Source organism: Lichenostomus cassidix, chromosome 7, assembly GCF_008360975.1.
Source record: "Lichenostomus cassidix isolate B80296 chromosome 7, HeHo_3.0, whole genome shotgun sequence".
NCBI lineage: Eukaryota > Metazoa > Chordata > Aves > Passeriformes > Meliphagidae > Lichenostomus > Lichenostomus cassidix.
Genome location: NC_139488.1, coordinates 37,721,697 through 37,747,262, shown reverse-complemented (window position 1 = coordinate 37,747,262; position 25,566 = coordinate 37,721,697). Strand labels below are relative to the sequence as shown.

Genomic DNA, 25,566 nt, shown 5'->3' with positions numbered 1-25,566 from the left:
CCATGCTTTCTGCTCACCTCTTCATCCATGTGCCTGTCCATTCCATGCTGTAACTTTTGTTTGGAATTTCTTTTCAGGCATAACTGAAAGTAGGCTAGACATTCAATGATAAAGTTGTACAGTTTTCTTAAAATTAATCACTGTATTGAAGAAGATGTACAGATTAGACCTTCCAGCTGAGGAAGTGGTAGGCCAGTATTAGTGTTACTTCACCACTGCTCCAAGCAGTTTTCTGATTCCTCAGTGCATGCCCATTGTCCAACAAGTTTATATGCTGTGAGCACTGTCCTTGCCAAGTGGATTGTTGCAGTATTTCCTTAGGGGGTCTGTTTTATGGCAGCAGGAAAATGCAGAGGACCATCATAGGAACACTGCTCACAGGAGAATTTTTATGGTTACCTCAAAAGTAGCACATAATGAAACCTGTAGTAAAAAGCTTTTGCATGGTACTAGGTTTTGGTACATAGGTTTTGTGCACAGTGGAATGTGGATAGTGGATACTAAATTTTACTTTTTTTGGATCAAAATTTTGTTTTCAGAATAAATTCAGTATGATTTTAATTAGAAAATGTTGGTCACTTTTAAGTAACATGTATAGAATGATGTTTACATCTGTAACTACAAGCAGTAAATAATCCAGTCATTTCTATTGGTGAAAATACCTTAGAATCATTCCTGTATGCACATTATTGCTTATTGAGGGCACAGATAGTCTAGCACAAGTTGTGCTGTCTTGTTATCTTTCCATTCAAGTATTACATGAGAGAACAAACATTTGCATTGATGTGTGAAATGAAAACTTGCCTTTATGAAATACATGCACATAATAATACACAGTTTTCCAGAGCTTTCGTTTTACTTGAGGGTTTTTCAGAACCAAAGTCTGGGTGCTTACCAGTGCCCCGTGAAATGGATTGTGTGCATGTGTCACATGAATGGCTTACAGACAGCTGATTGCTGGTTCATTGATAAAAGCAGGAGTTGCTATTTTATGTAGTCAAATGTAAGTGAAAATTGTAAGATTTTAAAAGATATAGTCATAGCTATTTTTTAATGCAAATGAGGTGTCTGTCCTCCCTCCCTCCCTCTCGCCATGTATCATGGACTAGATTTCAGTGATGCTGTAGATCCACTGCCATCCTGTAAATTGTAAAATAGACTAGCAAGAGTAAGACTTGTTTATCAGATATCAAAAAGCCTGCATAAATGGCTGCTTTTATTATAGTATAAATCACACTGGCTCATGCATGTGGCAGTAATTAACATCTGTTGATGCTAGAGGATAAGTTGTCATATAATTGCTGGAAAACATGTTTCAGTATGTTTTCATGCATTAAACAGAAGTCAGGTGTCATTAGACCAGTGTAGATTTAACTAATTTTGAACAGCAAAAGTGTAACAGCAATTTCTACAGGACTTTAAAGAGAAGCTTATTTTCTTAAACAAGACTTTTTTTTTGGGGGGCGGGGTTGGGTTTTGGGTTTTTTTGGGGTTTTTTTGGTTTGTTTTTGTAAATAGACTATTTTTCATATAAAAATCAATGAAATAATCAGAAGTTGCATTTTTAAGAGTATGGCCTCAGGATGATTAATTTCCAACTTGCCTGTTGCTTGCTTTCTTGGTTTTGTTTTTTTTTTTAAATGAGCCATAAAGAAACAGTCAGAGGTCAAATGGTTGATTAGTGGTGTGTAGATACCAAACTGAAAGCAAGTGTGTTAAGTTTTAGAACAAACTTATGTATTGACCTTCTAAATAGATGTAGTTTGTTAAAAACAAAAACCAATTCCACAATGGATTATTACTAATCTGCTTTAATGTTTCTTGTCTGAGATACTCAGATTCTTGTTGATACTGAGGGCAATATTAAGAAATTCGTAGCATTTCTGAGGATGCTCTTGTTAGATGTACTTTGAATCCCATTAGTAGCACAGTTAAATTAGTGCTAAGCAGTGGTGGACGTTTCATTCTTGAGCTCAGGCTCCAGCCTTTAAGAGATGAAAAGTCGAGGATATTCTGTTAAGAAACACTCGATATATTCAGACTTGCTGGCTTGTGGCCTCTTAACATGTTGTACCCTGTAGTGGTCCCTTCCACTCAGATTTTAGTGCTGTTTCCTTACAGTGTTTTCTCTTTCAGTCAGTGAGCAGTCAGCTGCCTTTTACAGATTCCTAAGTTACCTTGTCAAAACTGTGTTCTTATCCTGAACTTGAAGGCTCACAGAGCAGAAGAAAATGCATGCAAGCTTATTTTTCCCCAGAAAGAGTAGAGAAGCAGAAGAAAAATAGTCTGAAATACAAGTAACAGATTTTCAATAGGGTATCCATTATAAAGTCTAGATTTGCTGTAACCCGTGCTGCTGTTAGCGTACCATCTTGCAGAAGCCTAGTACAACATCTAGTACATTGCTTTCGTACTAGAATGATGCTAGGATAATGAATGTAATACATGTGAATGGTTTGAAGTAAAAAATTATGGCCACCAATAGTTTCTTATTTTTAGACTCTCTATTTTTCTGCATATATAATTCACAGGGTGTTTTTAGGTTTTTTTCTCCCCCCTTGTGTATGTGGCTAAGGTGCATACCATTGCTTCTGCAAGACTGAAGGAGCAGTGGGAGTTGAGGAAAAACAGTGATAACTCCTGGCAGCAGAGCCCATCACTCACACCTAATTATCAATTTCATTTTAAACTAGTAAGATTGCTAGCTTGCTTTGTGCTTTCAACTTCCAGTGATGTCTTGTAATCTGTTGTTTTGGTTGCACAACACTGTCTCAATGTTTTTTGTTCATTAGTAGAACTGGTATGCAAGTTGTGTTTATTTGAACTAGTTATTATAATTCTTTATGCCAGAAGAATGATTACAACTCATAAGTTGTTACCATAATTTTTTATGGCATTTCACTGTTCAAAGTACAGCTAAATACAGGCTGAAGGACAGAGGTGAGATTTGTAGAGTTGTGTGTGCAGTTCTGAGCTTCTCAATATGGGACTACTGAAGCGCATCTGATAAATGGCCATTAAGGATTTGAAGGGACTGGAGCATCTCACCTGTGAGGAAAGGCTGAGAGAGCTTGAACTCCTCAGCTTAGAGAAAAGGTTCAGGGGAATCTCATCAGTGTTTATAAATACCTGAATGAAAGGTGCAAAGAGGATAGAGCCAGGCTCTTTTCAGTGGGTTAGGACGAGCCTGGGCACAGACTGAAGCACAGGAGGTTCCGTGCCATGTGCTCTGGGATGACCCTGTGTGAGCAGGGAGGCAGGACCTGATGACCCACTATGGTCCTTTCAAACTGACTCATTCTGTGAGGTTCCCCCAAACATCAGGAAGCCCTTTTTGATTGCGGGGGTGACTGAGCACTGGCATGGGTTGCCCTGAGAGGTTGCTAAGTCTTCATCCTTGGGGATACTCCAAATTCACCTGGACACAGTCCTGGGCAGCTGATTCTAAGTGACTACCTGACCAAAGGCTTTGACCAGATGGCCTCCCTTTCAGTCTCAACCACTCTGTGATTCTGTGTGTCATTTGTTTTATATTTTAGGATGTTTTGCTGAACTATTTAAGTTTGTTTTGTGTCAAAATGATACTAGGAGAGCATGCAGAGTCATGAGTTTTGACCAGGAGTATAGAATATTGCTGCAGTCGAATTAAGAGTCTAAAATTCCTAGGTCTTTTAAATTCATTGAAATGTGTGAGGATTAAATTACAGGCAATCCACTGTGATCTTTAAAAAGAGAACTTTTTGTTCTGTAATTTCTTAGTTTATACTGTTTTGACATTTAATGCACAATGTCCTGAGACAGGAGTACTTGATGAAAGTGTGCCTGAAGGAAATCAACAAATGTGGCAAGTACAAAATGGCTTGTTTTGGGCTGCTGTTACAGCATATTAGGAGAGAATGTTGAGGCAGGTGTTTTTAGTAACTTCGTGCTGAACTGTGTTAGTACAGGGAGCCCAGAGTATTATAGGTTAAACTTCCATTCTTTTTGCTGCTTTTCCTCAGAATAATAAAAAGGGTTGGTTTTTTAAAAGTCGTTTTAATATAAGCTTAGCAGGAAGTTCTTCAATTCTGTGTTTGATGGATTACTGTATGTATTTACACTGTCAAGTTCTCCCTTACCCAAAACCTGAGGGGAGAGGGAGAAGAGCTGATTTTTCTTTTAGTAAAATTTGCACCTTTGTTTTCTCCCTGAAAACCAGCAGTTATTTCCATTCAAATTTTTCTGCCCCTAAACAAAATAAACAACATTTGTGTGTGTAGCTCCATTCTGTCAACTGTATTTTGCATGCTAGCAGTGAACAACATAACTTTTCTATTCCAGAATTTTTTGTGGTAGTCTCTGTTGCAGGATTTTCATTTGCCTTTTAGCTTCAGGGGAATGAACTTTCTGTTGCAGAAGTCTGTATTTAGAAAAATCTGTGTAATAGACTTTACCCACTGCTATGGATTGTTTGTTTTTGTCAGGTAACGTTTGTACTTTCCATGTGATCTGATAAGTCAACTGTATACGCCTGGTAGGTGGCTCATGTCATGCCTTGGTGATTTAGGGATAAGCAACAGAAGATGTCCATTAGTACTGTTGGGTTTTTTTTGTGATACAGGCTTTTTTATTGCCTTTGAGATGATTATTTGCACATTGACCTTTTATTGTTCCAGAGGAGTAATATATTACTTAAAAGTTACCATATTAATTTGATAAAATCTGTTCACTAGTTGTTTTCTTTTTATGGTTGCAATTCTGCCTTTTAATAACTGCAAATATGAAGACATGAAGGGGTGGGTGTGTGTTGGGGGGTGTGTGTGTGTGTGTGTGTGAGTGTATATATATATGTATGTATGTATATATAAAAACATACTGTGATTTTTAAAATTAAGAAAACCAGTGTTTCTCTTTGATCTTTGCAGTGCTAAAGTTAGCTTACCACCTGCAGGTGCCCTTTTCTGGAAAGGGGGTAAACTTCAGAAATTTAACAAATACTGAAAAACAAACAAAAAAAACCCCAACAAATGCCTGTTTGTAATAAAAACCCCACATTTTTTCATTTTTCGCAGTTGTTTTGAAAAGTAATGCAGCCTTCACTATGCATGTAACTAGGAAACATACTGTATGATTCATTAGCTTGTACGTTTTATTGTGATTAATAAGAGCAGTGTTCCGATCTAAATGTAGTGGTGATGTAAACTGATCAAGATGACCACAGGTAATGTAAATAAAATACTGAACACTATTAAACAAAAACAGATACAATACTCGAATGAGATATGAGGTATTTTATTATCACAGCTTCTTCATATCCTGATATATTTTCCTTATGTATTGTGCAAGTTATATTATTAGGTATTCGTTACTGGCATCTTTCAATACAAGGCTATGCATAAGTCAGATTTGGATGTGTGCATCTTCTGTATGAGCATAAAATCAACAGACTTTGGTTCTCAAGAGCAGAATGGAGGAGTATGTGTTGGCAAATACAGAAGAGGGAATATGGTGTTATTGTCTAAGGACTGTGTGATACGTGAAATAAGTTACTCTGATTGTTTTGTGGGACAGCTGCCAGTGTAGGAGCCTGTGATTGTTGTCTTGGAAGAGAGAGCAAGAGCCTAAAACTGTAGGGGTTTGCCCTACTGAAAGGGAGTGGTGGTGTGTGTGTTTGAATATTGTATTATGTTGACTTGGTTTGTGGCTAGATGGAAACGGTAGGTCTCTACAGTTAATACAGAGAATATTCCAGTGCCTGAAAGTGTTACACATGTGCATAAGGAAGATACTGCTATCTTGGGCAAGAGTGAATTAGAATTACAGTAGATTATTGATTTTCCTTAATATCTATTTATAGGTAAAAGCTGTCTCCATTGTTAACATGTTAAATCTGTTCCTGTTTGTTCTGATGTGCCTATAAAATAGAAGTAATGATAGGTACTAGATGGTTTGATCTTGGCATTACTTTTTCTGGAAATGGTTTTGTTCTTAGTTTCCAGTAGTTTTCTGCCAAATAAGCTTTCCAGTACATTACTTTGGACTATTTTCCCCCAGACTGTAATTTGTGAGTTCTGCTTTATGAAAATACATTATGTCCTACCTTCTTCGGGTTATGTACATTCTTGTATACTTACTTCAAAAAAAATTTTTTTTTATGTATAGCCCATCAAGAGAATAATTGCAAGTAACTGTAAACAGTACTTCTGTTTCTGCCTCAAAAATGCAACTTCTGCATTAGGCTTAAATTAACTCCTTAGTGTCACGCAATATGGGGGGTCTTTTTCTCTCATGGTATCTTGGGGTCTAAATGCCAGATGATTGGTTGGGCTGGTTTAGATGATATGTTGGGAAGTAATCCTTCCCTGGGAGCATGAAGAGGCCCTGGCAGAGGTTGCCTGCAGAAGCTGTGGCTGCCCCTGGATCCCTAGAAGTGTTCAAGGCCAGGCTGGACAGGACTTCAAGCAACCTGGCACAGTTGAAGGTGTCCCTATATATATATATATATATATATATATATATATATATATATATACACGTATATGTACACATATATTTTTAAAAAAATTTTTTTACAAGTTGGGTTAATTGGTTTCATAGACAAGCCAGGGCAATGTTTGTGTGATTGATGTGGAAATAATACAGGCAGAAGATCTGATACAAAGGTTGTTTAAATGTAGCTGTACTTGATAACCAATGAATTTCCAATTCCATTTGGTTGAAATACATTAGCTTGCAACTGGTAGTTGCTTTTATTGGAGAAGATATAAGCTGTTTACTATTTGTCACATTCAGAGCGTCTCAAAGTTTTGGAGATCAAACTTTTTTAAGGACCTGGAAATAATACCTTTACATGAAATGAATTATCTTCTTGTTACAGTTTTCAGAGTAGGATTCAAATTAGCTTGCATACTTGATATAATCTAATTGTGAATCAAACCTGTATTTCACACCTCTTCTAACTGTGAGTTATCAGACTTCAGTTCTGGGAGACTTAATAAAAGTGACTTATTGACGTTTTAGTTATGTCTCAACTATGTGCTGCCTGTATGACTAAACACATGCATAATAAGGGTACCTTTTATCAGTGGTGAGAATTTTCAGAGTATCAAAGAACTTAAAATTATTTGTACTCTTCATCATCATCTTCATCATAATAGTCTCACTTAATTCCTGTGAGACTTTACGGTTGAACTGCATTTTTGGGTCTTAAGTAACCTAATATATAAATTAAAAAAAAAAAAAAGAAGGCTTTTAAAACTTTCTAATAGCTTTGCGTTTTTTCTTACTTTCTTCCTTTAGCTGATTTTTTCATTCTTGCTTTCTCTGTCATTTCCTCAGCTATGTTTGTGTCTGTGATTACTGCTTGTATAATACTGTTTAGGATTCTCTGAATCGTATACCGTGCAGTGAGGTTTTGTTTGTGACTGGGGCTCTGTGCAAAATAATTATTGTGTCTTTTTGGCAGACCGGAGCAGCTGTGTGAATGCTGGAGCCATGTCTTGCTGCTCCCCTCATGTGTGCAAGAGTTTACAACATTGCAGAGCAAATTTTCAATTTCAAGGTAGTGGTCAGTCTTCAAAGAGAGGATCAAGTCTCTCCAGTGCAGTAATTCTCAGACTTTCTCTTGTTCTTCAGCTCAAAAGGGATGTTAAAAGCTGAAATGGCACTTTGCTAAAAGAAAAAATTATTTGCACATTTTTTTTGTATTCCACTGAAGGTGATGACAAGAAGAGGGAGCAGTCTTTTGAGGTTTTACCAACAATATTCCTTTCATCACTTTCTACTGGCGTGATAGAGTTAACCAACGTGTCCTCACTTGTTAGAGAATAGCCTTGACACAATTCTTGTTTCTTAGACGTATGGAAGTGACACATAGAGAGGTTATATGGAGTGGCCACAGTTTTTAGTCTTAAGTGTGCTTGCTGATACCTGTGAGTGCTGAGTCAGAGAAAAATTCTGTCATGTCAGTAGAATGTGGGCGTCAGTGAAAACTAATTAAAGTGATGCAAAAGCCTTTCAGTACTTTTGGGCAAGCTTGCTAAAAGATCTTTTTTTTTTTTGTTATTTTGAATCTTGATCAAAATACCTAATTCTGATGTAGACCTTGTCATAGCTGACATCATTGCTTTCAGCCATCATAACAGTGAAAGGTCCTGATGTGGAAAGGTTCACGGTATAAATGTGTCCATTGTGCTGACAAAGCTTTGACAGCCCATGCGGCTTTTGTTTCTTCCACAGCAGTTTTTTTTCTTAGTAGCCAAGTGTCAGAATCTCACCTTGTCAAGCTGCACAGAATGGTCAACAGTGTGAATAACCCCCCATAACTTAGCATTTTGAACTTGCTTACTTTTTGGCTTGAATTCTACTTTAGGGAGAGGATAATAATACAAAAAAAGTGGCATGTTTTGCGGATGCGTTTTACCTGAAAAATGCAAAAATGACTTAGAAGTTTAATTTGTTTTTTAACATTATTGCACTAAATAAAGCCTCCAATCAGTTGTTATGCATTTGTGGTCTGTTGCACTGAAACGGAAACAAGCACAAAGGAGGATTGTCTTTATTCTTTACACAGTGTACTTAGAGATTTTTCAGCATTTGGAGGTCAAATAATGAATAATTGTTTCAATATAAGAATTAGTAATATTTTTAAAGTATTTGAAAATGGTCAAACAAATCTAAATTAATGAAGACTTAAAGACAGTTCAGAGTATGATAAGGACTCTGGAAGGTATTTACTTTTATATGATCATACAGTTTTGTGCCAGGGATGGTTTAGTTTGGATATTAGGAACAATTTCTTCCCTGAAAAGGCTTGTCAAGCCTTGGCACAGGCTGCTCAGGGCAGCAGTGGAGTCCCCATCACTGGGGGCATTTAAAAGCCATGTGGGTGTGGCACTAGGGGACATGGGTTAGCATTGGCCTCAGCAGTGATGGGGTAACAGTTGGACACAATGGTCTTGGAGGACTCTTCCAACCTAAGCAATTCTGTGTAAGTAGATCTCTGTACACAGGGATTGAATATGAGAGAAATCTCCAGCTACATAGATCAAATTGGATAAAAGAGTACAGTGGAACTATGTGCAAGCCTCAGTCAGGCATTTTGGGGCCAGTTCCTAGTTCCTGTGTGCAGTGTTCTGGCAGCTAACTTCATTCATGCCTTTATGAAGGCTTCTGCATTCACAAAGCAGTGCTACCATACTCACCATAAAAATCTGACTTCTTGCAGTTAGGACATTAGTCATAAAAATTGACAACTGCCATTCTTTACTGCTGAAAACATGATTTCTTAGTACAGTGAAACTGAGCAAACATTTATCTTCATTCTGTTTGTACAAAGTTGAAATGTGGGTACAGGCCTTGAGTTTTCCTGCTACTTCTGGAATTTTGTCCAATCAGACGAAGACGAAATTAGTTTTTTGAGGACTTAAAAATAATAGTGTGAGAAAATGTGGCATTTGGGGGAAGTAGAAGTTACGCTTGTGTTTCTTCTTTCAAATACTTGATAATCTGAGAAATGTCCAATTGCAAATGACTGGAAGAAACAAGAAGATCTTAAAGAAATGAGACTGAATATGACTAGATCATATTGAAGATGGTTTATTGTGGGGTTTTTTTGGGTGGGTCTGTCACTGTTGAGCAGCTAGCAGAGTAAAGAACTCAGTTCTCAGTGGCAAGAAAGAAAGACCTTTATTGTTTTGATTTCATCATATATATAGAGTTTTCAAAGGTCACCCAGATTGGTCAGTCAGAAACCTCCCCCTAGGCCTGATTGGCCAGGCCTGCACTGTCCAGATCTTAAGACACTGTTTTTAGTAACATCCAAACTTTATCTTTGTTTATAAAACACAAAAAGAATTCTCATGGGAAAGACCTGTGCTAGCCACATGGGTCCCCACTTCCTGCCCCCTCAGTTGCATCGTTTCTGTTTAGAAGGTGCAGCAAGAGCTGTAAAGAGCTTATCCAGCAGAACAGTTCTGCACGGCAGGGAAGCATGTGACCATTGAGTCTTCATGGGCCAGTAGTTGTGTGAGTCACTGAGGTAAATACGTCTCTAGATGGGACGCTTTTTGTGCAGTGGCTTTAGTGATTCTCTCACATGATTATTGCATTGGGAATGTTCTGGTAAGGCCTCATCTGGAATAAAGTTTATTTCTGTTTTGTTCCAGGAGGATTATTCATATTCAAGAAATGTATTCTTAAAATAGGTGAAGAGATCATACACTGGGATTCTGAGGGTAATATGGAGACTTACAGAAGGATTTGAAAGAATTTAGACTGCTCTAGTTTAGCAAAATTAAAACCTTGCATACTTATGCCCCATGGTCCTCAAGCTCCTAAGAAAAACAGTGTAAAGAATGTAATCGTGGGATTTAGGCAAATGGAGTCAAGCTGATGAAGAACAATTTGAGGCTGAAAGCCTGAAGAATGTAAAGGTTGAGAAGGAAACCAAATTTGAAAGTGGCATTTCATGCATTATGAGAATTGCATTATGTGGGAGAGGAAGGAAATAAATTTAATTTAGAAGGCATTTTCAGTTGTGTGCCCTTTGCATATTAGTTTACTGGTTTGTAGAAGAGTGTGGTGAAAGAATTGCAAGCAGGCAAAACCCACCTACATACATCTTTTAAACCCAGAACCCAAACTCTTAGGGAAAGCATTTGATTTCTGTTACTGAAAAGTACTTCATACTGACTGGTGCATAAATCTGACAATGAAATACTGAACTCCTGTTGAATGACCAGCTTTCAAAATCATAAGGGATAATTTTGCTTTGGCAGATGAAACATTTGCTGAGTTTTTTTTGGGTTGAACTTTTGTTCTAAATTGATTTTTTTTGAATGATTGGTTCTCCAACAGAGTACTTTTCTAAAACTGTATTTTAGGCCCATGCCTTCAATTTTCCTTTTGACTATTCCAGTAGAAGGGGTTTTCAACAAGTACATTGTTATGTGCTAGTTTTCAGTAGGTACTGATGACTTTTGTGCTAAACCTTTTAAAACTACCAAAAATGGCATATGTTGTCTTACATAGAGAAACTTGCTTCAGTTTTTTCAAATGTTCAGGTAAGTTTAAGGGAATAAGGGCCCCCATTTTATCAAGTGTTCTTTCTGTAGTGTTTTCAAGAACTATTAGTTACAAATATTAATAGAAGTATTAAACAGATTGATAAAGCTTCATAAACTCACCTTTTCAGTGTTTTATAAATGCTACAACATTGTTAGCTTTCCTATCACAGTAAACTTTGTAAACAATGAGTCCTGAATTACTAATGAAAACCAGGAAGAAACGAACCTGAAAACAGTGTTCTTTCAGTCTTTGTTTGAAATATAATTAAAAAGGGCACTAAGTCAGTTTTTAAAAGACAGGCATCTCTTGTGCAGTATGTTTGCATTGGAGAAATAAGCAAATTGCCATCAAGATAGAAAGTGTCTTTCTTCACGACTTCATGAAAATGTTGCACATTTTGCTGAATTCTGCAGTGCTCTCAGATACTAAGTTTTGATTTAACTTAGAAGATGCCATTGCCAGAATGTAAACCAGTTATTCTAGTCTTGCTTAAAAACCCACCTTACAAAGTGATAAGAGTAACAAAGGTGGGAATTCACCTCACCCTGTCTTCCCACTGAAGTCAACCCTTAATTAGCTCCATTTGTATGCTAATATTAAGCACAGGAAGCTTCCCTTTACTTTTTACAAGGTAAGAAAATAATGCAGGGAAACCTGATTAGGTTACATTAATTTTGCATAGTCGATAATGAAATTTGAAAAGAAACAATAAAATCATTCTTGTATGCATTAACTGTCCCATTCTTCCATTGACCACTCTCCATTTTCTGCTCTTGCCGTTGTTTTAAACATTCAGCTTCCACCTTCGTCCATAGAGTGTGGAATGTTGGCTATTTCTGGCCTTTTATTCTTAAATTGCATTAGGATTTCGTTTGTGTCTGGGGATACTTTATTTTACACTTTCTAATAAGTAGTCCTGAAAACAAATCTAAAAAATAAACCACAAAAAATGCTTCTCTTATATGGAATAACTGGGAGTACTAAAAGGAAGAAGAAACTGGTTTCAAGGACTTCCAGTATTGCAGAGTTTAGTGGTAAATCCTGAGCTTTTCATGTTTGTGTGTGGGCACTTACGTTGAGAAAGAGAATATTTATTCTGAAACAGTATTCTTTCATCCTTTAAAATGTTTTTTTTCTTTCACTGTAAAGAAAAATTGGTGTTGTGTAATTTCCTTAAATTCATGCCAAATCATATCTTTGCTGTTGAGTTTTAGCTTAGTTTTCCACTTAGGCCACCTGTTTACTCTGTACTTTGGACACTGGAGCCAAAACCAGTCTGTGTGCTTTTAATCAAGGAGCCATAGTAAAGCCTGTTTTTAAAACTATCTCGTGACGTGATTCAAGGCTAAAGAATCTGTGACTGGGCAGTATTTCTGCCTGCCCAGTCTTAAGTAGCTGGTTATCATTCTTGGCGAGTGGCAAGCAGGAACTTGAAGAGCTTTTTTTACTCTCCTCTGCTGAACCTCTAACCTTTGTCCCAAAGTTCACGTTTTGGGGGACTATTCAGTCTCTTCAGGACTGATCCCAAACCCCAAACTTAGCAGCGCTACAGGAATATAAGTAGTTGGAAATAGAACATACGTGCAGAATCTTAGCAGAGAGTAAGAACTTGGGCTTTGAGCTTCAGGGAAATGCAGGAAATGCCATGTTTCCAACTTAAAAGAAGTATGACATTGTTTTCTGGTTTCTACAGGACAGTTAAGGGGTCTAGTCAGCCAATGGGAAGATTGAGAATGTAGCAAAATACATACTTTTTTAAGCTTCCCCTCTCCCAAATGTTTTGCTCCCACTTTTTAAATTATGGAATTACTGTGTGGTATCTTCTTCTACCTCTTCTCTCTTGTTTTGGTTCCAGTAGGTTGGGGTTTTTTGGTGATGTCGAAGTATGGCAGTAGAGAAGGAGAATATTAATGTTTAGATTTCCCCTTGGGAGAACAAATGTGATATCCTTCCTTTATACGTTGACGATGTTGCCACTGACTGTTGTGAGGAATGTTTTGTTCCTGGCTGTCCTTTGCCAGGAGAGAAAAATACCTATTGCTTTCCTGGCAGGCCTAGGCATGTAACTTGACACTGGTGACCCTAACAAATAAAAAAGCAGTTGGAGTTAATGCCCACACATTTACAGGTTATAGTTTAAGATTAAATTTAAAAAACCTGTGGCTGCTGTTGATGCAACTGTCTACGTAGACTTGAATTATCTAGCTTGCCTAACTCTAAAAGAAGTTCTTTCTCGTGTAGATGACTGAGGTTTTGTTTGTGTAAACTTACTAGTGTGCTTTTGTCTGTGCTACTGTGGGATAGGTGAGCTTTATGCTCCCAGCAAAGTGATGCTGTAGAAAAGGATCTAGAGTAAAAATACCTATTTTTCTATGCATTTGTTTTCTAAAAAGTGTTTCTCATAAGAGCCCCAATCAAGACAAACCTAAAGAAAAATCTTGAAATGCCACTTTACTCTTAACATTTTTGATACTTAGGCAATTACGCCTATTTGCGTAGTCAAAATTGTCTGTCAGTGTAGCTGAGGAGAGCACCTCTAAGCTTTGTAAAGCAATTCAATGTTACAAAAGATACTTTTAAATTACCAAGGTGTAAAATTTCACATGTCTTCAGTGAAAAAAAATATATTAGAAAACCCCAACAATATTGGATTTCTACTACTGTAGCAAGTAACATTTTTCTGAAATGGAAGTGTTGCATCTGTTGCACTGTCCTATACAGTGTGTGTGAACTAGGTGTTTAGAAAAACTTGATCTACCCAGGGAAAAAAAAAATCTGGGAAGTAAACAATCCAAACAAGTGTTCAAAATTTTTTTGAGTTTTAAATTTTCAGTGAAATATGTGTGGATTTTTTACTGACACACAGATGCTTCTGAATTCTCTGAGTGGAATTTGAAATCTGCATGCTAGAGAGCATCACTAATGGAATGAAACTCTGGTTCTACTATAGAAAAATTGAGAATTTTTATTGATTATTCGGAATTTTTTTTTGTATTTTAACAGAAAGATTCCTTTGGCTTACTGTGTTTATCAAAGGAGTACATGTTGTACTGTATCATTCACAATTCAGTTATGGTAAAATGGGTATGTGTATTTAAACAGATGGTTGCAAATAAATCAAATGTTATTTTATAACATTATATTACAATAGTTTATCTTCAACTATTCCTCTTGTAATGGCTTCCTGTCTGGCAGTGAGAAAGAAAGTGCTTTCAGTGTGCTGGAAATACCTCACATTTTTAAAATAAATTTTATTGTTCTGTTTGAAGTGTCTTTCTTTGTCCTTGTAAAAGTTACTTGATGACTCAGCTGATCATTAATTATTTTCTGTTTTCAGGTTGCAGAACAGCAATGTCACAGAACTGACCACATTGGTCACAGTAAGTAAGCTGTAGCAGTAACCATTTTGATAGTTCTCTGGGAAGCATGATGCATTACAGGGGAAAGGAAAATATTATGTACTGAATGGCTTGGTGGTAAATTCTGCGTCCAGATCCTGGTTTCAGCCAGACATCAAGTATGACCTTAGCTAAAACTTATGGATTCTTAGTCCATCGGTGCAATTATTTTTGTGACTTCAGGTTTACCTGTTAAGAAGGTCTTTAGCAATTAACATCCATAATACCATTATCATTCTTTGTGGATTACTTTGTATGTAGGCTTGAAATACGAATTTGATAGAATGTAATTTTAGTGTATACCTTTAGTAGTTTTGATGTCTGTTGTACAGTTTATAGAATATTTAAAACTAATTGAGAGTTTGTGCTGGGAGTTTAGTTCCAAAATTGGTTTTAGCAACTTTGAAAAGCATTTTGCACAGTCAGAGAATACGCGATATTTTGCTAGATGATGAATGTGGGTTATGTTGTTTTACTAAGCTGTGTGGTACTGTGGAGTCTTATGTTTCAATAAGGACCTTCTGGCCCTCATGCAGGACATAACTTTACAGTCTGTAGAGGTGAAATTTGTACTGACAGTAGGAAAGAAAAGCCTAAATCAATCATTTTTGCATGCTGTTTAAAATAACTTATAAGAATAAGTTTAAAAGGCTCAGGTTTCAGAAGTGCTTTCTGTACAATGTGGAAAGAGCAGCTGTTACAGCCACTACATGTGACTTAATACAGTGTTTATGGGAATGGCAAGAGCACCACCAGCAACTGCTAAATTCAAAGAATTAATAGGTTAATAAGAAGAGAACAGATTTATTAAACAGGAAGGATCAAGTAAATTAAAGTTCAAAAGAGCAGGTTTCTAGTGAACATACTGCTTAGCAGGAGTGATAGGAGAACAGGTAAGAGTAGGAGGTATGATAGCCTGCTCTTTCGAAGTCAGGAGCAGCATTCTAAACCATTTTAAAAAAATTAAAAGGCAGAATTGGGGAAGTCATTAAGTAATTTCCGATAATAGATAGAAGTAGAAAGGCTTTATCTAGGATTTTATATTTACTGCAGACATCAGATATTGTGAGACTTCATGTAATGCTGTAATATACTGCCAGCTTCTGTAATGTAAGCCAGTTTTAATGAAAAAAGCCTTAATGTCATAGAAGTTTAACCCTGTTGTTTTTTGTTAATGAGGTAATGTTTTTTGCTGGGATGTACTGAGGCTGCTACTTTCCCAGCCTCCAGTGACTGAAGAAAGATGCAGAAACTTTCTAGAATAAGTTTCCAGTTTTGCAGGGAAAAAGGGGATGAAATATTTAATCGGTATTAAAAATTACCTGTATGTTTGGCTTTGAAAAGCTAAACCTGCTAACTTTTTGACTTGTCAGATCTTGTTTTAAAAAAGGAAGAAGTCCTTTAGCTTGGGAAGGACATACAATTCTGTTAAGAATACAGGTGCATTGCTTGATTTCAAAATTTTTCCTGACTTCTGAGCACTCAGGTGTTACAACTCCTTCCTCCTTAATATTTTGAATGTTACTACCTACAAACAAGTCTTACTCTGTGGGGCAGTTTTTCCTAGACGCACAGCCATGGAACGAGAACTGCTGCTGGCAGCAGCTGACAGCTGTTACTCTGTGGAACCATCAGGATGAATGCTGAACAAAAAAGTGCCTCACTCAGGAAAATGAGAAAAATGTCCCGTAAATGGTCAAGCTGCTGTGCATAGATTTCCTCCCTTTAAGTATGGAATTGGAGAACAGGAGGAATTTATAGAAAGATTTGTGCTTTTTGATTACTTTTTTTGTAGGTATTAAAAAATACAAGAGAAACTATAGCCAGGTGTAGATCTCTTTTCTTTCAACAAACTTAATGCTGACCGTTAGTACCAACTCAGTGTGCCAGTTTATTTTGTGTGTTTGTCCAACTATACTTAATTCTTTCCTGAGAGATGAAAAATATCAAATCTCTGAATAATAAGAAAAAGTGTATCTGTAATAGTCTCTTACATTTTTGAGACTACAGTCAATTCTTTAGCCTACAGAACGTATTTTCCTCACTATGAAGAAATAATAATCCTTCCTTTCAAAGAAAGAAATGACACTTCAGTGTGTCTTTGGTTGTAACAAATAGATTGATTAAGGGCGAGCTTGAAAAGATTAGGAGAACTGGAAGGTAATAATTCCTTCTGTGTTGTCAGTTGTGGTGATGGTGGTTGATCTGTTTGTTTGGTGGGATGTTTCATGTTAAGAGTGATGCCATATTAGATAGGAATTTCTTGCCGATAATAATTTCTACACCCAAAGTATAAATTTATTTTAATTTCTAGTTGTGACTCTTTTTATTTGTTACAAAAGGTGGCAGTGGTGAATTCTAACAGTCCCAATTTATTTGTGGAAACAGATTATTTAGTATGTTGACACAGTACTTAAAAGTTACGCAGATAATACTTCCAAAAAATTTTCTATATGATTGTAACTAAAAAGTTATTAATGGCTATAATAAAAGAAATGAGTTAAAAGTAAAAGATCATCTCAGCAGAAGGTTGAACAAAATTTTCTGGAGTAAAGTTAGGAAGTTAAGAAGAGAGGCCTCTTTGACCAAAATTGTGATGACCAGGCACATTTGTGAGCGATGTTGCCAGTACAGGAATACTAGGGTTGGGTGAGTATGGCGATGAGCAGAAGCATCTTTATAGGTGAGATTTACAACTAAGGGATTTTTTTCCAGTTTTTGGGAAGGGAGGGTGGAGGGGAAAAAAAAGGCAAAGAATAGCAAGATGTTAGAAGATTCAGAAATCAAGTATTCTACAGAAAGTCTAAATAGGGATCTAACAGGTTTTGAAAACTACACCATTTGTTACTATTCACAGTAACAAAGTATTCATTGGCCTACTTGGAATTGGTGGCTAGGAGTGTGGAGGCAAACAGCGACAAAAAATGCGTGTGAGTCAGACCCATAAAGGATTCTGTGTATTTCAGTTACTGGTTCTAAAATATGGAAGCCAATTGCGAAGAAAAACCCTTTTCTTACTTGAAATTTAAATGTGTATAAATAATAGCCTGTTTGCAGCTAAACAAAAACACACAAAAGACTTGCAGAAACAAGTGAGTTGGGCAGTTTTTTTTTGTTTTTGTGAAACCATCTGCTTTATCACTTGTTGCTGTTGAGCCGCTAGCAGAGAAAAAGACCCGGATTCTCAGCGTGGCATAGCAAAAAGAGCTTTATTATTTGATTCCAACTTATATAGATTTTTCAGAGGTCGCTCAGATTGGTCAGTCAGAAACCTCCCCCTAGGCCTGATTTGCCACGCCTGAACTGTCCAAATCTCGAGACACTGTTTTTAATAACATCCAAACTTTATCTTTGTTTATAGAACATAAGAAAAATTCTCATGGGAAAGACCTGTGCTAGCCACAATCACTTGCAGCTTCCATATCTCAGAACAAAAGAAAATTAACAAAAAGTGGGATTGTTGAACCAGAAGTGAAATTGGATAAGTCTGGGAGCTGGCAGCTAATGAGAAACTATTGATAACAAGTTGGAACACACTTTATGGAGATGGGGGAAAGAAAGAGGACAAACTTGGTGAACTTGAGTTAACAAAGGTAGTTTATGCTTTTATGACAATTTGAGTATATTGTTAGCTTCCTCTCTACAACTGTTCCCCTTCTCATCAAAAGTTAGCTTAAGCATCCAGATACATAGCTGTGTTTGCCTTTTTCTATCATGTAACTACTCAAATGGATGCAGAGAGTTCCTGGAAAGGTGCATTTGGTTATGGGAAAGGTATCTCTGGTTTTATATTCCCCCGCCAAACAGTTCTGGCACCTCCTGTAAAAGAGAAGACATGGAGCTGCGAAAGTAGATCCAGCAGAGGCCACAGCAGTGATCCAGCAGCTGAAGCCCCTCTGCTTTGGAAACTGGCTGGGAGAACTGGGGGTGTTCACCTGGAGAAGATTCCAGGGGGGACCTTAGAGCCCCTTACAGTGCCTAAAGGGGCTCTAGGAGAGCTGGGGAGGGACTTCGGGCAAGGGTGTAAAGGGACAGGACACAGGGAATGCCTTCCCACTGCCAGAGGGCAGGCTTAATAGGATATGGGGAAGAAATTCCAGATATGAGGGTGGTGAGGCCCTGGCACAGGTTGCCCACAGAAGCTGTGGCTACCCCATCCCTGGAAGTGTCCAAGGCCAGGTTGAATGGGATTTGGAGCAGCCTGGGATAGTGGAAGGTGTCATTGCCCATGGCAGGGGGTGGGATGGGATGAGCTTTAAGGTCCCTTCTAAACAGAACCATTCTGTGACTATAAAAGGAAGCTGTTCATGGTTTGTGGTAATAATGTTTGAAAAGTAGGAGTTAGGGGTTTTTTTTTGACACTGTAGGTGGATATACACTTAGCAAGCTCAGAAGAAATATAAAAGCTTCCAAAACAGGCCACCCCCCAAAGAACATGAGAATTTGCTTTATTCATACATGTGTAAAACCTGCAGATTTAGTTATGTCTTCAGTTTAGTATACTAACAATTAACATTGACTAAGAAACTGAAGATAATATGATTATAGCAGTTTTATGTGCTTGCAGTAATTATACGGAGTGTAAATGAAACATGGAGGGCAGTTGTGCCTTTTATTTCTTTTTTTTTTTCCATAGTTATTTTTAGAAAATCATCTTATTAAAAAATTGAAAGTAGTTTATTGCTATATGTTGTCTGCAAATACAGTTAGTGTGTAAGTACTTGTATATCCTTGCTTGTATGTATTTAGATTGCTTTGTTGAGGGAAACAAATAAACATGCTAGATCAATCAACTAAAATTACAAAAGAATGGAAAGTTTCAAGGAAAGAATTAATGAACTGAATATTTCTCTGTGGAATACCTATTTTTTATTGTAGTTTTCTTTTAAACTAATAGTCTGCATTTGATGTGTTGTAAGTTACAATGTAAAGGCTGTTAAAATACCAAAACAAAACAGAATGCCCCTTTTGCTGACACGACTTTGTGAGACTTACTCCCAACTGTGTTAATGCTTCTGCTGCAAACCAGATTTAATAATGGTTATTTGCTGAGAGTGTTGAAGGGCAGATTGTGATTTAGTATAGTAAATTCACTGTTATGAGGAATAAGTGGTTTGTTAAGCTTTACAGATGAGGAGCTCAGATGTAAATTCAGTTTTCGGTAGAATTGCTGTGTTTAGACAAGCTGATTTCTCTTTGCAATAGCAACATTCCATTTGCATAAGAAAGTGTTTTTGTTTACAGTTCCTTCAATAGTTTAAAAGTTCAGAAATCTTTCCAAGTACATGTGATTAGATTAGTGTTTTCACTTTGTTTGCTTTGTCTTTCTTACAGAAGTAAGTGTTCTTAGCATTTAAATGTAAGGCTTTGCCCATTTATGGGAAATGAGAAATATTTTTTCTAATTAAATTTCAGAGTCATAATACACAGTAGCTCTTTAAAATGTAGATTTTCAGGTTAGGAAGACATTTGTAGTCAACTATTGCAAATAAAATTTTCCATATGTAAATTGTTGCCACCTTATATTTTGAATCCAAGTCTTCAGTAACTTTTCTGCTGGTAACTCATCTGAGTATTGTGTCCCTGTTTCAACTAGAAAGCCCGTTTTAGTAGGACTTGACCAATTCACCACAGGAAAGCTCCGAAAAGTGTGGTCTTTGTAAGGGTTATGAGTTCATGGAGGGAGGTGTATTGTATGTGTGGATTTTTTTGCTATTTACCAGAATTCATAATACTACTGTCAATGATTTTATGTTTGATTATTCGAAAGTCCTTAGGCAAAGCTAAATTAGCATTACTTAATGTCTTATTTTAAGGTAGGTAGCAAGTCTTGTGATAATAAAGGAAACTTGAAATGGTGGAATGAAAAGATTCAAAGCTTTAAAGGCAGCTGATTAAACAGAGTTCTTTTAACTTGACAACTGGAAGAGCTTAAATGGATATTTTGTGAGAAACTGATGTGAAAAGTTAACAGGTTGGTAGCTGGGAGCCTTGTGCTGATCAGAACATCTCTTCAACCATGTGTGAAAGGCACAAGGCCTTGGCTTGTTCTTGAGTTGTGGCTTTCTCTCTATTCTTCTACTACTTGTAGCATCAGTAGTCCATAAACAAATTTAATTTAATACTGGGTAAAGAAAAGACTTTTTTCCCGGAATTTTTTACCAAGCAGGACAGGTTGAAGCAGTAGTAGAATGCCCAATCCCTGGGAAGTGGTCAGAGTGTGGTTAGGTGAACAACCTGACTTAGTAAAAAATGTCCCTGCCCATGGCAGGGGGTTGGACTAGATGATCTTTGAAGGTCCCTTTCAACACAAATCAGTCTGTGGTTCTATGAAACACTGAAATAGGTGCTGAGAGAGCTTGCAAAAGATGCATCTTGTTTATTGACAGGGCTCTGAACAACTTGATGTAACTTTGAAGTTAACTGGGCTTTAGGCAGGAGATGGAACCAGATGACCATTGTAAGGTCTTTCCAGTCTGCACAGCTTTATGATTCTGTCATACAGAACTTCAGAATTCCTAACTATGTTTCTTTTCTTCCCTTTTGTCTCTTTCCTCCTTGGATTTTTAAAGGTGGAAGGGAGAATTAAAGAGGCAGTATATAAAGACTTGATGAATCTGGCCAGTGCTTCATTGCAGGGAATATGTGGTGGTAGGGAGCTGCTGTTGTGTAAGGCTGAGAGGTATTGGATTTCTAACAGTGACTGACTCTTCTTTTTACCACTGTCTTTCCATGTCTTCAGTGAGATCCTTCTTAGTGTAATTCTGTCTCCCAGATCTGGCCATGTCTGAATACCTTATTTTGTTTTCCTCCTTAGCTCTACTGCCTTGTAGTACATCTTCTCAAAGATGTGTTACTCTGCTTTTGGTTGGACCTGTTTTTCCTGAGTTTGGGAACAGTTGTCTTAAATTTGGATGCAGCATGGTGCCCTTTTTTAGGTGAAAAAAGCAGTGAGCAGTAAAATGCTGGTCTGTATTAATCTTGGAACAAGCATGTTTCATGCAGATGCTCTCTTGTGTTTTATAGTTTGCCAACCCACTTTAACACCACTAAGAAACCAAACCGTTAGCTAGTGGCAAGGAGGAGGTTGGTAGGGGTAGTTGAATTGCAAGTGAGATAAGTAGCGAAGTGTATATTCATACCAGCTGGAAAACTGAACAAGTTTGGTGGGTTTTATTTCTTTGGTTGGTTTTGGGGTTTTTTAGGTAAGAGATGTGGTATGAGAGTGTCAGGTGAATACTTGCAACTCATAAAATAAACACATTGGATATATATCCACGTATGTCTGATCCTACCCTTTCTATATGAGCATGAAGGTAACACCTAAATTAGTTCAACCTTTTACTACAGTCTGCCTAAGCTCTTGTGTGATTTAGCCAGAGGAAGTCTACGAACAATGTATTTTGTGCAATGAAGAGACTTTTTCTTCCATACAGATTTAGAAAAGTATTTTAGGTTTAAATTCTGTTTCTTTTTCGAATATCAATAACAGCCTGAACAAAATGAATAGTGGCCACAGGGCACATAGAAATAGAACAGATTGAATTCCTCAAGTTGCTGACACTATGACTTCTATAACAGGAAGAAGTAAAGGTGTAAGCAATGAAAGAAAGGGTGGGCAGTACAGTTGAGATAGTAAAATATGTACCTTATAGGTGTTATGAAGTCTGTTTTTCATAAAGGTGCTTGCAAGCTTCATCTAGTGTTCAAATACTTTGCTCCTGTATACTTAACATCTCAAGGATTTCTATGGCAGTAGTTGAAGTTCTGGCTATGCAATCATATGTGTTTACATACATATTTGTAATACAAAATTGTTTCTTCTGTGGCCCAGTTTCAGTACAGTATCAAGCTGCACCTTTGTATGTTTTAAAATTAGTCTAGAGGAAGGACATTCACCTGCATTTCGAAACTCCGAAAGTTGCTATCTAGGAACGCCTTCATTAAAGTCATGTTGTAATGAGCTTGATGATGGAGTGTATATTCTTGTACTTGACAGAAAACATATGTGTGCATATACGTTGTACATGTTATGTATCTGTGTATATATATGTATATATATATATATGAATGTTTATCAGTGTATATGTGTGTGTGTATATGTAGATATGATTGGTTTTATCAATGCAGATATAATCTGTTTTGTCTGAGGATCTAATGCTTCAGGTATTTATTCAGTAAGTCAAGATTCTCTTTCCTCCTCTGACCTGGCTCTAATCTGGATTTTTTTTTAAATTGGATTGTATATACATTAAGAGCTGTAGAGCTGAATGCAGTTTTGCTGGTTTCAGTGAGGCTGTGGTAGTTTATTCTTTGTGTAATAAGGATCTTACCAAGCATGTTTTGTTTGTTTGGAAAAGAAAAAAGTAATTTTTGATGGTGTGCATGGATATTATGTAAATACAGATGTTTTCTAACTCTTTTTACATATTTTGTCAATATTCAAAGGTTTTCTTTTTAGGTTTTCCAAAGGTAGTTTCTTTAAGGCAAACACAGCAATGAAAAGGATGTACAATTCAGAGTTTTTGTATTCTTACACAATTTGGAGGAAGTAAAAAAATGGTATGTTAGAGTACAGCTTATATGCATATCAGTTGAATAAAGCTTGGGCTTAGAGCTAGTTGAGGGTTGTATGTATCATCTGCTTTAGATATATTACAAAGGTGATGTCAAGGTGAAAGCAGATTTGCAGAATGGTTGGAAATCATTGATATTCTGACTCTGAGGCTGTAAATGGCTCTGTGGCAGATGGAGGCTTTGTCAAGGAAGAAAAATGGCAGCTCTGCAACATCATAGATGCTTTTGCTTAGTAGCTCAGTACATAGCCTGTGACCTTCCAGTGTTCAAGAGTTCCTCCTGTGCTTTTAATAAATTGTCCTCCAGTTTTACTCCCTAAAAGTAGATAAATAGTAGTCATTATGGTTCAGTACAATTCATGGTATTTCATTGTGAAAAAAATGTAAGTCTGCTTTATTGCTAGTATTAAAAATAAGCTTTGAAGAATGCTTACAATTTCTGCATTGAAGTGAGTGCCAGTTGTAGCATTTAACTAAGCATTGTTTAACTGAAAGTAAAGGTGTTGGTGTGCATATGTATGACTACTGGTACAGCACTATACCAAATCTGTATATGCAAACTGGGTATGTGTATATGAATACTCAGTATGTGAATATGTGTATATGTTTATGAATATTCTCTTGAATATTTGTAACACTATAAACTGGACAGTGTTAATTTTTAGAATATGTTCGTACTGTGAGCATCTATAGCTGTGATTTATTTCAGCAAAATACAGAATTTTAGACTATAGCGAAGTAGGTATTTCGGGTTAGCTCAGAGACAATAAATATGATTGATTAATTCAAACTAATTTCTGAATTCATGTTTCTCCTTACTGATAAAAATTCAAATATGTCTTAGCACCTGGCATTATCTTATTCTGTGTGGTGTTGATATGGTTTCATTTGTATTCTTGTCTATATTTTTAAAATGTGGGTTCTCTTTTATCAGTAGAATAACTGGTTTCTGTATTCTCATGCCTATGACACTTATGCCAAGTTATGTGAACAGTGAAGTTTTATGTCCTGTGCTTAAGGTTATATAGGTGATTGCCTAGTGTCAACAGTGATGTACCAGAATTACATATTTCATATGTACAACAAATTTGCATATCTTAGTATTTTTCATTTAATAATTTGAATTAAGACTGTATCATTTAACAGTTTCCTATATTCTTAGGTTCCATATCTCCTAGATTGATTCCTAAGAAAACCACTGATGTCAGTTTTAGGATATGGCTTCAAGAGCTCATCTCATATTGTAGAAGATGCTCAATTGGACAGTTGATCTATACTGCATGGTAGTAAGTCGTTGTTAAAAGTGCAGGCTTTTCACAACTATCATCTGCCAGCCATAGTCTTTAGCCTACTTGACAACTGTTAGAGTTACAGAAAGCAATCACTGTTTATCACAGAAGAAAATGACCCATCGCTTCCAATGGTCAAGGTTGTTGCATTAGAGGCTTTTTATTTCATACCCTGGAGGTCATATAGTCCTTGCTTTTATATTAATCACACCTCCTCTATCTCTTCAGCCTCAGTCATTTTGAGATGTAATGTGGATGGCTTTGTTGCGGAAGGACAAACGCTTTGTAATTGAAACAAGCATTTTTGATAGTGTGTGCTGGAGAACAGTCTTCATGCATCTTTTTATTAGGACGTGGTAATGCACGAATGAGCATAAAACCTCTTCATATATGGGATATGCTTGGATGTTTATATCCTGTTGCCACATATCTTTAAAAGTGAGAGAAATGGAAGAAAAAATAAGGCCATGTTTTTTATGCTTTTAGCTTTCAAAGACTCTTAATGACATAGGTGGTTGTTAACTTAGCAGTGGAGCACATATGAAGACAGTTTATGGAAATTTTTATGCTTTCAGTTAATTACCTAGTTCATTATGTCCAGTATCTTGATGATATTCTTCCTGAGTTGTATAGTGACAACTTGATATGAATGGCTACAGGGATGCTTAAGTCCATATTCTGCCATGTAATTATATTTCTCCTCTATTTATTCAGTGGTCTTTTATGGCTTTTGTGGTTTTTGGTGTCGTGATGGCCACTGTAACTATAGAATGGGTGAATGGCTGCCTGACCTCCGTCACATAAAATAAATTACAAATTACTTTGATTTATTCCATGAGAGTTCTGTGTGCAGTTTTTGTATACTAGAGTAAGTAACTATTTGGCCTTTCCTTTTCATGGAATTAGGGTTTTGTAGTGTTAATTGAAAAAAAACCAAGAAAAACAAGCAAACACCCATGCCCACATGTGTGACCTCTTCTTCTTCCCCCTTCTGCCCTGCCAAAAAAAGCCGGTCCTACCAAACAAGTCAGCAAACATTTATTCTCTATTGTTTTGTTATGTTTTAGTATGACTTTGAAGCTTATCAGCAGTAGTGCTAACTTGATAGTACCTTACAGTACCTATACTAACTTAGAGTAACAATGTGTTATTTATATTAATTCAATTGCAGAAAAAACCCCAAAAACTGTAAAATGAGAACAGTAGAAAAAATTAGTGGGCTGTATTCTAGTTTTAATAGTTTTAGAGAGATTTCAA

The 25,566-nt window shown here is 36.7% G+C and overlaps 1 protein-coding gene across 16 annotated transcripts in view; it reads left to right on the top strand.

The window, feature by feature from the left end:
• The window catches only part of BAZ2B (bromodomain adjacent to zinc finger domain 2B), a 118,913-nt gene that overhangs the window by 13,377 nt on the left and 79,970 nt on the right, over window positions 1-25,566 (top strand). For 15 of the 16 annotated variants that reach the window (XM_085067263.1, XM_085067256.1, XM_085067261.1 and 12 more), the window contains exon 2: window positions 14,384-14,426. The exons of the other annotated variant lie outside the window; for it this stretch is intronic. The gene's annotated coding sequence lies outside the window, so the exon portion shown is untranslated. The remainder of the gene's footprint in view (window positions 1-14,383; window positions 14,427-25,566) is intronic. 16 annotated transcript variants of the gene reach the window in all.